Source organism: Lissotriton helveticus, chromosome 5_1, assembly GCF_964261635.1.
Source record: "Lissotriton helveticus chromosome 5_1, aLisHel1.1, whole genome shotgun sequence".
NCBI classification, from domain to species: Eukaryota; Metazoa; Chordata; class Amphibia; order Caudata; family Salamandridae; genus Lissotriton; species Lissotriton helveticus.
In genome coordinates this window covers 832,730,958-832,745,522 of record NC_136065.1, presented here as the reverse complement: position 1 = coordinate 832,745,522, position 14,565 = coordinate 832,730,958, and the positions used below count along the sequence as shown (strand labels likewise).

The 14,565-nt window shown below is 41.0% G+C and overlaps 1 long non-coding RNA gene across 1 annotated transcript; it reads right to left on the bottom strand.

Annotated features, from left to right (window-relative positions):
- Positions 1-9,508: 9,508 nt before the first annotated feature.
- LOC144753392 (uncharacterized) lies at positions 9,509-14,218 on the bottom strand. The gene is made up of 3 exons (XR_013594329.1): positions 14,043-14,218; positions 10,375-10,425; positions 9,509-9,779 (listed from the first exon to the last, which is right to left on the bottom strand). It is a non-coding gene; the product is annotated as an uncharacterized LOC144753392 (long non-coding RNA).
- Between the last annotated feature and the right edge of the window lie 347 nt (positions 14,219-14,565).

Below are 14,565 nucleotides of genomic sequence, written 5' to 3'. Positions count from 1 at the left end.
CAACCACTTATAAATTCACCCAGGCAATATCGTTGCAGAGCTCTAATCATTCAGTCAGTACCCAAGTACTCATGCACTGAGCCAGGCCTTAGCAGATGGACAGCTTCAAATGTATATCCGCTATGCATGCAGTCCTCTAACCACCTACACACTTGTCTTTCACACCTTCAATTCCCCAGACAGTATCCATGCACTTCCAGCAAACACCCGGTCACTCCCCTTGCACTCCTCAAGTGACCCAATCAGCAACATGTACTAATACATTCACTACGCCAAACCCAAATACTTATAAATTCACCCAGGCACTCTCCTTGTAGTACTATAATCATTCAGTCAGTACCCAGGAACTCATCCAGTGACCCAAGCCTTAGCACATGGACTGCTTCAAACCCCTATCCACTATGCATTCAGTCCTGTAAACACCTACACACTTGTCTTTCACACCTTCATTTCCCCAGTCAGTATACATACACTCCAGCAAGCACCCTGTCATCCCCCTTGTACTCCTCCAGTGACCCATTCAGCACCATCTACTAATCCATTCACTTCGCCAAAACCCAACCACTTATAAATTAGATCAGGCTCTCTCCTTGCAGTACTTTAATCATTCAGTCAGTACCCAAGTACTCATGCACTGAGCAATGCCTTAGCACATGGACTGCTTCAAACACGTATCCACTATCCATGCAGTCCTCTAACCACCTACACAATTGTCTTTCACACCTTCATTTCCCCAGCCAGTATACATATACTCCAGAAAGCACCCTGTCACTCCCCTTTTACTCCTCCAGTGACCCATTCACCACCATGTACTAATCCATTTACTGTGCCAAAACCCAGCCACTTATAAATTCACCCAGGCACTCTCCTTGCAGTACTCTAATCATTCAGTCAGTATCCAAGTACATATGAAGTGAGCCAGGCCTTGGCACATGGACTGCTTCAAATGCATATCCACTATGCATGCAGTCCTCTAACCACCTACACACTTGTCTTTCACACCTTCACTTCCCCGGTCAGTACCCATACACTCCAGCAAACACCCTGTCAATCCCCTTCCACTCCTCTAGTGACCGATTCAGTACCATGTACTAATCCATTCACTACGCCAAAACCCAAACAATTATAAATTCACCCAGGCCCTCTCCTTGCAGTACTCTAATCATTCAGTCAGTACCCAGGTACTCATGCAGTGAGCCAGGCCTTCGCACATGTACTGCTTCGAATGCACATCCACTATGCATGCAGTCCTCTAACCATGTACCCACTTGTCTTTCAGACCTTCAATTCCCTGGTCAGTATCCATACACTTTGAGAAAACACCCTGTCACTCCCCTTGTACTCCTCTAGTGACCCATTCAGCACCGTGTACTAATTTATTCACTGCGCCTAAACCCGACCACTTATAAATTCACCCAGGCACGTTCCTTGCAGTACTCTGAGCATTCAGTCAGTATCCAGGTACTCCTGCGTCGAGCCAGCCCTTAGCACAAGGACTGCTTCAAACCCCTATCCACTATGCATGAAGTCCTCTAACCACCTAGACACTTGTCTTTTACTCCTTCAATTCCCCAGTCAGTATCCGTACACTTCCAGCAAACACCATGTCACTCCCCTTGCACTCCTCCAGTGACCTATTCAGCACCATGTACTAATCTATTCACTGCGCCAAAACCCGAACACTTATAAATTCACCCAGGCACTTTCCTTGCAGTACTCTAATCATTCAGTCAGTATCCAAGTACTCATGCGTCGAGCCAGGCCTTAGCACAAGGACTCCTTCAAACCCCTATCCACTATGCGTGCTATGCTCTAACCACCTACACACTTGTCTTTCACACCTTCAATTCCCCTGTCAGTATCCATACACTTCCAGCAAACACCCTGTCACTCACCTTGCACTCCTCCAGTGACCCATTCAGCACCATTTACTAATCCATTCACTGCGCCAAAACCCAAACACTTATAAATTCAGCCAGGCACTCTCCTTGCAGGACTCTAATCATTCAGTCAGTATCCAAGTACTCATGCAGTGAGCCAGGCCTTTATTTATTTAGTTAATGCATTTTTATAAAGTGCGGACTTTACCAGAAGGTGTCAGAGCACTGTACAGTGGAACCCGTTACGCCACATGAGACAACTGTTGCAGGAATAGAGCAAACAAAATTAGCATGAACAGACTGTATAAGCAAAAGTAAGAATAACTATGACAAATTTTTCAATGACTAAAGAACTTCCTGGCGAACAATAGCAGGCCATAGAATCAAAACAACGTAGGCAAAAGGAACACAATTTCAAACACAGCAAGCACAGGATGTATAAGCAAAAATATAAACATATGTGACAAATTTACAATGACTAAAGAACTTCCTGGCAGGGTCTGAGAAGAAGGGAATTAGTTCTGAAAGTGTCATTAGAATAAAAGAGATTTGAGGTCCACTTTGAAGATCTGGATGGAGGTGATGGCACAGAGCGAAGGAGGAAGCGAGTTCCAGGTTCTCACCGCATTACCTGAGAACGATTGTGCCAACAGTTTTCTCTTTTGAAGGAGGGGGGTTCAAGAAGGAACTTTTCCGCATTCCGAGAAGGTCTTGAGCCTCCAGACAGTTAGAGTTTATTCGCCAGATAGCGAAGGGAGGAAAAGCGCAAAGCTTTGTGGGTGATGCACGCTGTTTTGTAGATAGCTCTAGCCTCGATGGGAAGCCATCGGAGGGAAGACAGGATAGGAGTGATGTGGTCACTTCGTTTGGACCCTGAAATGAAGCGAGCTGCTGAATGGAGGACGGATTCGAGGGGGGAGAGGTGAGATTTGGGAAGGCCAGTCAAAAGAGAATTACAATAGTCAAGTCTAGAGAGAACTAGCGATTGGACCAAGGTTTTTAGGTAATTCTCTGGGAAGAACCGACGAATCCCACATAAAAGTTCAGATGATAATGTGCGCTCTTGGCCATTGAGTTGATGTGTGAGATGAGGTTGAGTCTTTTGTCAAGTATGACACCTAAGGATTTAGCGCAATCCACAATGATGGGTTTTCTGTTGAGTAAATTTGATTGATCCATCCAGGCTTGCGCAGGAGGCGGAGAGAGAGAGCTAGATATGAGGAGGAATTCCATTTTGGAGGGATGGAGAATGAGTTGGTGAACTAGCATCCAGTTGTGAATAGTGTTGAGAGTAGAGCTGAGTAGTGAGAGATCATGAGGGGAAGACACCTTGAGGTAGATTTGGGTGTCATCCGCATAGAGATGGTAGAGGATTCCAGATTTGCTTAGAAGGTTCCCTAATGGTTCCAGATAGAGATTGAACAGAGTGGGAGCAAGGATAGAACCTTGAGGGACGCCTTGACCAACCACCAGTGGAGACGAGAGAATATTTGCAATCTTGATCATTTGGGATCTGTCTGTGAGGAAAGAGGCAAACCATTTGAGTACAGTGCCTTCCACGCCCATTCTCTGTTGAAGAATGTTAAGGAGGGTGTTGTGATTAACAGTGTCAAAAGCTGCAGAGAGGTCAAGAAGAATCAGAAGGCACGATTCCCCTGAATCGAGAATATGCAGTGCATCATTGATGACTTGCAGCAGGGTTGTTTCAGTGCTGCTGTTTTGAACAAAACCCGACTGGAACATGTTGAGGAGATTATTGTCCATAATGTGTTGGGACAGTTGTTTTGCAACACATTTTTCTGTGATCTTTAAAAAGAAAAGGGAGATTGGTAATGGGGCGGAAGTTATTGAGGTCATTTGCATCTCCAGATGTTTTTTTTAGAAGGGGGTAACCTGTCCTGTTTTGAGGACACTTGGGAGGGATCCTTGACTGAGGAAGAGGTTGACAAGCCTGGTTCAGTAGGAGAGAGTGTTAGTATAGAAATCAATGGTAATGCCACTGGGAATGGGGTGAGAGGAATGGTTGGAAGTTTTAGCACATGAACTGCTTCAAACGCCAATCCACTAGGCATGCAGTCCTGTAACCACCTACACACTTGTCTTTCACACTTTCAATTCCCCAGTCAGTATACATACGCTCCCTGAAACACCCTGTTACTGCCCTTGCACTCCTCTCGAGACCCATTCAGCACCATGTACTAATCCATTCACTGTGCCAAAACCCAAACACTTATTAATTCACCCAGGCACTCTCCTTGCAGCACTCTAATCATTCAGTCAGTACCCAAGTACTCATGCACTGAGCCAGGCCTTAGCACAGGGACTGCGTCAAACTCCTATCCACTATGCATGCAGTCCTCTAACCACCTACACACTTGTCTTTCACACCTTAACTTCCCCAGTCAGTATCCCTTCACTTCCACTAGCACTTATTTTTGGAGACCAGTACATATCTTCATCATCAGCCTTTGACAAAGAGATAGAAAGAGAAAGATAAAGGTAGGCGAACCATTAAAAAGGAACGACGAAGGGATGACAAGATACCTGTACGAGTGAGATAAAGAAAATGGAAGTGGTGGGTGGTGGGTGGCGGTAGAGGCATGAGATGGAATCATAACTAGGTTGGTAATTAGCAGCAGTGGAGTTAATACAACATTGGCGATAGGTTCCTGAAAAAGCTTTAAACACCTTCACTCATTGTTTTACATAATGAAACAATTGTGAACTTGGATTTAAAAGAACAAGGCCATATAGACCAGGCATACACTGGCCACAGGAGGCAAAGGAAATCAAATTATAAAATGAAGGGCTGCTTATATCCCCCGGCTGCACTAGATGTGGCAGCAGGTCTTAAGCGACTCCCTTTCCCTTCCTTGACTTATGTTGTCCTCATTTTGTTGTACCCTATGTCCCCAGTTGGGTTGAAACTGCACTATATCTGGACCATTTACATGTCACCTGACGGTGAGAGTCATCAGCACTGATCCACCCTGTCTAGGGGTATTGGCCCATGACTTCATGTAATTGCACGATCTACTCACCTGTCTCTCCTTTTGCTACTGAGTGCTGCACATTATGCTGTTGGCAATCACTTTCCTGCTTACTACATGAGCACTGCTCTGACTGTATGTTACAAAAAATTTGCAAAAATGTTAAATCAAAAGATTTAAACAAAAAAAATGAAGGGCTACTTATAGGGGTTAAGGGTATACAAGCCACTGAAAGCTCAAGCCTGAAACCTGACTCTGGCTCAGCTTGAGATCTTATTGGACCCTCAAGCCCATACCGAGCCGAGTTTTCATGTGTCTACTGCCTGGCTCCCTCTACCCAGGATGAGGCATTACGGCCAGAGCTGCCGACCAGGTTCGAGTCTCGATGTCGGCTCAACATCCTGTCTTTCTAGACACATAACTTAATCTCCTTTTGTCTAAAAAACAATGAATTGTGAAAGTGTAGTATAAGTAGCGCTCATGTAAAGTGCTCCAATATCTATCATCCCACCATATAAAAACTGCAGAAAAACACACTAAGAGGTAAAAATAAAGCTGCAATATATGGAAAGACACAAATATACCTATTTCTTGGCTGATTTTTACAAAGTGAAATCAGAAAATCTGAACAAAATTCTACTTCCCTGCTTAAATTGTAAGGTCATAGGTAAGGATTTTATTTCACCAAAACTCTTTTATTTTATTATCACTCATGAAAGTCCTTTTAACTATGTGAGTACATGATACCAGTTGTACAAAAACCTTTTGTGCTTGATTTAATAGACTGTAATGTTGCTCTATAATAATCCTGGCCATGTACAGTGTTTGTGTGACAATTGTCTTGCAGCTTAGTGCACTAATGGTTCTGTTTACAAAACATTACTTTTTATAAGTACATCTCCGTGCAGTGCTGTAATGTGATTTATTAATGTCAAAGCTTCACATGTTAACCTCTTTCGTGCGTCGGACGGCCACCGGCCATCTGACATCACGGTGGGCGTGTGAGTCAAATGGCCGGGTGCCGTCCAATTCTTGCACTTGTAGAATTCGCCCGCACAGCGGGGGATGTGCGCCACAGGAAATCGTTTAAGGAAGTACACTTTCTTGCATTTTGAGGTGACGTTATCATATTTTACATGATGTTTGTTGTATGATTTACACAGCAAACATTTTGAGGGCTCGGCTCATGCACGGGCTCTAAGATTCGAGCCACACCCTTGGCTCGGCTCTGGCTCGGCTCTCCTAGTAAATCTGTTGGCTCACCCACCTGTAGCTTGAGCGGAGGGATGGAGTGATCATCAGATATTCAGCCGGTGTGAAAGCCCTAATGGAATCCTCAGTAAGATGGGCAGGTATACTACACTAACTTGGTTTAATGTGGGGTTGGAATTAACACATTTTCCAGAGCTGTTTTTACCTCCCAGTCCACCACTGATTTGGAACAGTTTCTGGAATATGACGATGGCACACAAACACATGATGGTGATAGATAAACTTAAGAGACCGAACATGGCAATGTGATTTAGTATCCGTTCAACTGCAGTTGTAGTCAGTGCTTAATTTGAGCAGGTGGTTTCCGATGCTCAGCACCAGGATTAATTGTCACCAGCGGCACTTATGACAGTCTGCTACATGGTAGCACTGCCTATCTAATTTAGAGAGGAGCAAAACAACAGTTGTTTATTATATAATAAACACTTATAACATTATATTATACCATAAAAATATCTAATACCTTCGGCCCAAGCCATTTACCTAACTTTGGTGTCCTGGAATAGTCTGAACTGTCACACTTGAAGCAGTGTTATGGTTAGAAGTTGTTTCGGTACTGTCATTGCCCACACTGGCAGGGTAATGGGTGGTGCAGGACGCAGTATCCTCTTAACGAGGGCCCTGGCACTTATTTTTCTACAAATTAAGCACTGGTTGCAGTAGATGAGTGCACTTGATCAAAATAATACCAGATCATTTGATCTACAATTAATACATTTATAAAAATCCAAAAGCTGTTATAGGGGGAACAAAAATAATGCATTTTTTTTTTTAGGAAATTTCATTCTTTAGTCCCAGTAAAAACTTGTTAATTTTCCAAAATTCAAAAGTTGCTATCTATGTGGGATAAGAGAATATTTTTAACAAATGGCTAGCTGATTTTTAAAAATATGGCATCTTGTGGTATTTGAGGGGCCAATTATTGTATTTTCACAAAACGGCAAGCTGATGTTCTGGGACAAAATGTGTGCACATGATAAAACATTTAAATTCAAGATATCAGTAATAAGCTCATGCTGATTTTGGTCCATCTATTTATTATGTTGTGTAGTCACTTCCTTAATGTAAAATGACCTAACGTGTTGCTATGATTGCTATTTCATGTGTTGTCAAGACATTTAATGATCTATTTGTATTTTATTTTATCACATTATTATTACTATAAATCACACTGTCTGAGGCTTGAGCATATACAAAAGTTGTTAGCTAAGTGATATATCTCCTATCTAAACCTAATAGATGACTTGAACCTGAATGGCAGCTCCGTTGTCTGAGCATGATACACCTGCCTGCCTAGCAGTAGAAATAAACACTAAACCACTGGGTCTGGGCTCCCACGGGCATTGCTTGCCACAATTAGATAAAGAACAAAAACAGTTGCAAATGCCACTAGTTTTTCAAATAAGCATCAGTTGAATAAACATACAATTGAAACAATATGTTTGAGAGAAATAAATTCTGTTTGTTTTAATCTTTATGCGTTTTCATTTGAACACTTCTATTTCAAAATAATATTACAATGAATTCATACAAATATTAAAAACCTGGAGTGCACAACCAATATCGTATACAGTGATAACAAACTTGTACAATATTTACAGTGAAATACAATTTACTCAACATTCGTTCTTCACTCATACACCATTCAATCCACTACAAACAAGACAAACTTACGACAAAACATGAATGATTCGAAAAAATTGACTGGATTAACTCTCCAGTGACAAAAAGCCAAATATTTTTAGAAATCTATACACTCTTTCCTAGTTGATGATTAAATTATAAATTTTTAGGCTATTAACAGGGTCTACGCGTTTCGAACTACCATTCCATGGCTCAGTCGCGTTGAGATTCTCAACGCGACTGAGCCACGAAGCGCCGAATCGAAAATAGCAACGAAAGGAAAAAGAGAAAAAAGATAGAAAAAAAGAACCGTTTCTCCATACAAGACGCCTGCCTCGTCCCAACAAGACAGGCGAGTCAGGCCAGCCTGCAAGCGCACCCATATACCCCAAATTGGGATCACTAACCTTCCAGCTTGTAGCGTCGAGCGCCAGATTGGTCCTGAAGAGAACTACGCAAGAATGGTAGTTCGAAACGCGTAGACCCTGTTAATAGCCTAAAAATTTATAATTTAATCATCAACTAGGAAAGAGTGTATAGATTTCTAAAAATATTTGGCTTTTTGTCACTGGAGAGTTAATCCAGTCAATTTTTTCGAATCATTCATGTTTTGTCGTAAGTTTGTCTTGTTTGTAGTGGATTGAATGGTGTATGAGTGAAGAACGAATGTTGAGTAAATTGTATTTCACTGTAAATATTGTACAAGTTTGTTATCACTGTATACGATATTGGTTGTGCACTCCAGGTTTTTAATATTTGTATGAATTCATTGTAATATTATTTTGAAATAGAAGTGTTCAAATGAAAACGCATAAAGATTAAAACAAACAGAATTTATTTCTCTCAAACATATTGTTTCAATTGTATGTTTATTCAACTGATGCTTATTTGAAAAACTAGTGGCATTTGCAACTGTTTTTGTTCTTTAGCAGTAGAAATGGCACTGCTGTTGAATGTGTGGGATCCTTAGATATGGGTAACTCCCTTGTCCAAAAAGGCTCCTTCTAAGAATATTTCCAGTCATACTATATGACTTTCACCTGACATGGGCAGCATGCGGAAATGAAGGAAGAAAGGAAGAAAGGTGTTACATTGATTGTGAACAATTACAGGAGCCCATGTCTACCTGTAGATCCTTATTATTTGATTTGCAGTTAAAACCTTTTTAACCATGTCATGATGGAAACGTTGCTGCAGAATAAAAAGTGTGGCATACTTTAAAACATTTTTTGAAGTTGAGGGAACCCCGCTCCCAATACACGCCCCCACTCCCCCACCTCCATCTGCCTTTTTTTAGGAGACCATAAATATTAGAATGTTTGGAGTGGTAGCTTCCGAATTATATGTAAAATGTATAGATATTTACAAGTTGTGTTGCAAAGTGCGCCATTTGCCTACAATTCTTTAAACAATTCTCAGGGTTGGGAAGGAACCCCTTAGGACATGATCACTTCCCTATCTGGATATTTCATCTCAAACCAGGGCAGGCACTTACCACCCATCATTTGCATTTGTCTTAGAAAGTTAACAAGAAATTTTCTTAAAATAACTGGGACGTGCCAGCATGGCACACTCATTAAGATGTTTGGAAAACATATTTGTGACATGTTGGTATAAAACAATTGCTGGTCATCCTCTCTCATCAAATACCAGAATATTGAATAACGTGTTACAGTGGGGGTCATCCATTCTGAAAGTACCCTTCCATTTTCGTTGAAAAAAGCCATTAGTCGACAATCAATATTAGGTCAAGAAAGCTGGTTTTATTTTTTTAAGTAACAGAATATAAATATTTATCATGAATGGGGTTAACAGGAAGATCTTGTTTACATGGAAACCCGATCTGTTGGTTGAGTGGGCCATAATTTCAGCTTTCCCTCCAGCATGTACTGGCATCTCATGTTGTTGATGTAGAGACCCTGCCAGGCAGCTCTTTAACACTTCTTGGCTCCGATATAGTGTCCTGGCCTTTGGTCTTGGCAGGGATCAGGAAGGCATGGGTTGCAGGGATCCACTAAAAAAATACAAGCAGCGAAATTGATTGATATTGAAATTTGCACTTAATTATGAAAAATATCAACAGTGTAAGGTTTCTAGTCTTCATAAACAGCTTGAACCAGCCATGATGAGATTATAATACTCATTGCTTGAAGATGAGTAATCAGTGTTTAATGGACCCCCGGCACCTGCTCCACCATTGATAACATACGCCCCTGCGTCACAGAATGTCAGAAGCGTGAGCACGCACAGAGGAAGAGAGCGGAATGTTTTGTGTCATCAGGAAAAGTCGCAAAGCATTTGTGCTTTCTCTCGTCAGTTGTAAGCAGGGGCGACTGTCACTTTGCCACCCGTCTCCCATTGGTTGACCTGTTGCCTTCGCTAAAGCAGCTAGATTGTATGATGCCTAGATGAATGTAAAGGCCATTAGCACATTCGGTGCCATGATTGGAATTGGATTAAATTGGGAGCTAGGGTGCTGAAAACAGGTCCCAGAACAGGGTCACAAAAGAGGGTCACAAAATATATCCATGCAGAGAAATTCAATTGAGAAATTCCTCCCCCCAAGCACCCCAAAGCAAATCTTTCTGCAGTCTTTAACTTTCACTTACCTGTAGCGCACTTCTGTGAGTTGTCCTGGCACTGCTGGACAGGTGCGCATGCTGAAACGAGAGAAACAGGAGCCACGGTAAGCATAAGCACTTCTAACTTTCTCTAAAAGTCATACCGGTTGTGAGAGACTCCTAAACACACAGGGGACTATTTACGAGATGGTTTGCGTCACGTTTGCACCACGCAACATTGTACACGTGCAATGCCAACCTTTAAGAATTATGAAACCACGCAAGGCCACTTTGCGTGACCCTGAATTGCTCCATAAATCTGGAGTAAGGTAACAGAGCGCAAATTGCTGCGTTGCCTTACTGTGCCCTAGAAAGGCATTCCATGGGCGTTGCATGGGTGGCTTAACGAGGGGAAATTTCTTTATTTCTTCTAGTTACTTCCTCTTTCGAAATGTGCTGCATACTGCAGCACGAATAAAGGAATATGACTCTCAGGATTGTTTTTATTCCTGCACTAAAACATAATTTTGCATAATTTCACATAATTACGCAAAAGCAAATTACGCAAACATCAAACACTGCATTGGTAACAGTGGCAGTTGTGAATGATTAGTGGATACAGTTACCCTGTAACTACCTAACAGCAAGGACTTCTTGCTCAAGTCTTGGCCTTTTCTTCAACAACACAATGCACTCTGGTAGTTATATTACTGTCTGTTCATAAAAGGAAAGCTCAGGACTTAAATTTCTCATTATTGGAGATATAAAGTCATCTGGTTATCGTAGCACGTTTTCTAAGCAATTTAAACTACAACTTTATTTTGATAGTCCAAAAGCCCCTGTATATTGAAAAACACTTTGATAAGTAAGGAATCTGTTGCAATATTAGTTTTTGGAAAGGTAATACTATACAATATTTGATCAACCTCTCACACATATCTGTTGAGAATGTCCTAGTAATAGTGCTTTAACACTGTTTGTCTACTAAATTTGAACAGATTAGGGACATATTTATTTTGTTATGTTGCAACATTTTGTGTATTGTATTGTAAGTCATGCTAACAAATAACCTTGCTCTTCCTGATTTTGTGTTAGTGCTTTACAGAAACCAACCAATAAAATACCAGCTGTTATGCTATGGGAATGCAATATCAGGTCTAGCTTAGCACATTGGGCTGTTATGTGTGAGAAAGACTAAACAGTCTTTCTCTAAATGCCAGTATGTGTCAGTCATGATAGGAGGAAGTCAACCCTCATCTATGATTTGTTTAGGCAGTCTTTCCTAAACTGTGGGTCACCACCACTGGTGAGTCGGGAGCTGATTTTTGGTTACTCGCATAAGACCAAGCAAAAAAAAAAAAATACGAATACCTATAAAATTCTGTATTTATCTTATCATATTTGCTGCTCTTCAAAGACAGAAAGTGAAATGTCAAGCTACGTCTTCTGAAAAAAACCTGATAATGCTTTTTTATATGGGATTGGTGCTTACAAACTTCTCTCACTTTGCTATCAGAGAGAAAAGTAAAGTGAATTATGTGACAATCTTGCTGAGGTACAGTGAGTGTGGAAGGAAAAACTGTAGGATGTCATTTTTAGTTCCACACAATAAACTGTGAATACCAGCACATATTCATCAGTTTGGAAAGCTGAAATGAAGCATTTTTTTGTAATTCTGAAGTGTGATGGAAACAAAGATTTTCATGGGATCAAAACAAATTAAGATATTATACTTGGTGATGCATTAACGATAAGTGTTCACTGAAACCAGATTGTCGTTTTAAAGTTTGTCATGGCTCTAGTAAGCTTGTGAAGCAATGGTGAAGGAAATGGCAATAGTTGGGTACATTTCTGGACTTCCTCCGTGTAGTATGGCCTCCTAGTCTAGCCAGTCAATAGCCTTATGTACATAAGCCACCTGTAAAAGTCCTAAAGATTGCAGATTTGTAATCCCTTGTAACAACATAAAGTATACAAGGAAATATTTGCATTAAGCCCAACCAATGATAATTATTCTGGGTCACAATCGATTCCATTATTTCTTTGCTCATTGTGCCATTACAGACAGGTCCCATATACAAATTAGTCTTCACCCTGCTCTGAAATAGAGATCTAAGCCTAACCTGTGTATACATGTCCCATCTCAGCAGATAGACTCACAAAGTCAGAAATATGTTGGCTTTGTCGGTATGTAAAGTTGCGAAATAGTGTATTGGGTGGTCAGCTTCATGATGTATTAAGGCCTTCTCCTTGAAAGGATTTGCACAGTATACACAACACCTAAGATTGTATTTTTTGCTTCACTTGGAGTCAGGGCAGGAGTAAATAAAGTATGTTTTCTCTTATTTAGACAAAGAGTATCGCCTCTTGGTTCTGTATTCTCCGAAGCTTCAAAATCCATGTACGGTACATTCAATTTTTATTTTTGACGTTTTATCCTGCCATCACTATTCCCCAGTGTGCTATAGTATACGCAGTGGGATAAATTGTTAGTCCACGTTGAAGAAAGGGCTTTTTCATATCAAGTAAATTACATGTGAATCTGAGTATTACTTCCTTGTGTTACCAAGTTTGGTTAGTTTCAAATACAAGAAAGACAATTAGTCAAATCTGTGGTAGGCCAAGGAATTGGTCAGCTCATCCTCTTAGCATTAGGGTTACACATTAGCTATTGATGATAGCACCACTTTATCAAAAAAGACTACTGAGCAGCACTGAAAAATCTATGTTCAGTAATGTCCATTTTTTGCCAGTCAATAGATTATGACTCAGAGTTACAAAAAAGCCATGTAATGCAGACCAGCAAGACAAGCTGCTGCACTGGTTTGTGTGAAGGTGAGAGAGCAGAACAGCGCCCTATCTACTAAGAGATCACACTGCTCTGTGCTCTCTCCCTGCGCTAGTGCACTTTTTTCTTCAGTGCCTCAACATAGACAAACTTCTCAAACAAAAACTATGCTTTAAGGAATTTCCCACATTGTATGGGAGGTGTATAATACAGCAAACATACAAAGTGGTAAAAAAGAGGATAAATGAAAATATCTCTCCTTGTTAATCTTGCCTTGAGAAGGCACAGGATTTTGGCGCAAATCCATTTCCACAATTCTTTCTAGATAGGGATTTCCGCCTAAACACCTAAGGGGTTACATTGTAGCACCCATTCATGACTCATACAACACACCCTTGAGGCAAAGCAACACAGGGTAGTGAATTGCACAGCTTTCCATAACTTTGGGGTAAAATCCAACACAAACCTCAATTTGATTTGGATTGTACATCCCACTACAACATTTGTGTCTGGTTTACTTTAAGACGTAACACAAACCCAACACAAATTGTTTGTAAATCTGGGTCCAAGTTTGGAGTTGTTGTCTAACAGCTAAGTTGTTGACTTTGGATCCCTGGGACTTCTGCACTAATCCTGTATTCAGCACTTGACGAACAAGTGTGCAGGCCTAACTAAATCAAGCAATCTCTCTAGCCACAAGTATGTGGCAATATAATTAATTTGTAATACAAAAGGCAAAATCCACTTGACCTATATCCCCTCAAAGAACATTGATTACTCTGTTGCTCCCCAACTAGTCTCTCTATCAATACCTTTATGTATTGAACCCCTAGCAAGTATTTGTATGAAAGCATCAAAAGCTGTATATTTTCCTTACAATGATCAGTCAATTTAGGAGAATAATTTGTAAGAGCAAGCTGTCACTTACGGTCCTGGCAGGGGTTTGTCTGTTGGCAGGGATCATTGCATTGTGTCTTCTGGTGATGGTGTTGGTGGTGTCCTCCGCCCTTGGCAGACATGTTTCTCTCGAGCTCGGGGTGGCACTGCTGCTTGAGGAAGAAACACAGGAAGACTGGTTGTCTGATCGATAGCTTGGCTGTCCAAAGGTGCTGCTTTTATACCCTGGTCAGTGGCTGATCATAACTAAGGCTCGCCTTGTTATTTGTTGCAGTTTCTATGAACCCGCACATTATAATTATTAGACAGTTGTTTTATTTTGCAATTTGTGTTTCTTTCACCCTGCCATTAGGGTGATTCGTACCAACTAAAGTCACCCACACCCATGCAGTTTGCTCTCATAAAAATACTGACTCAGGTTTCATGGTGATTTTTTTATATGGCATAATTTCATTCCTTTTTAAGGATTCTATCTTTTGCATTATCCGGTTACCAGTTCAGTCCTGATTGGAACTGTCTTCTTCTGAGTTTAAGAGAAGCAAATCATTTCCATG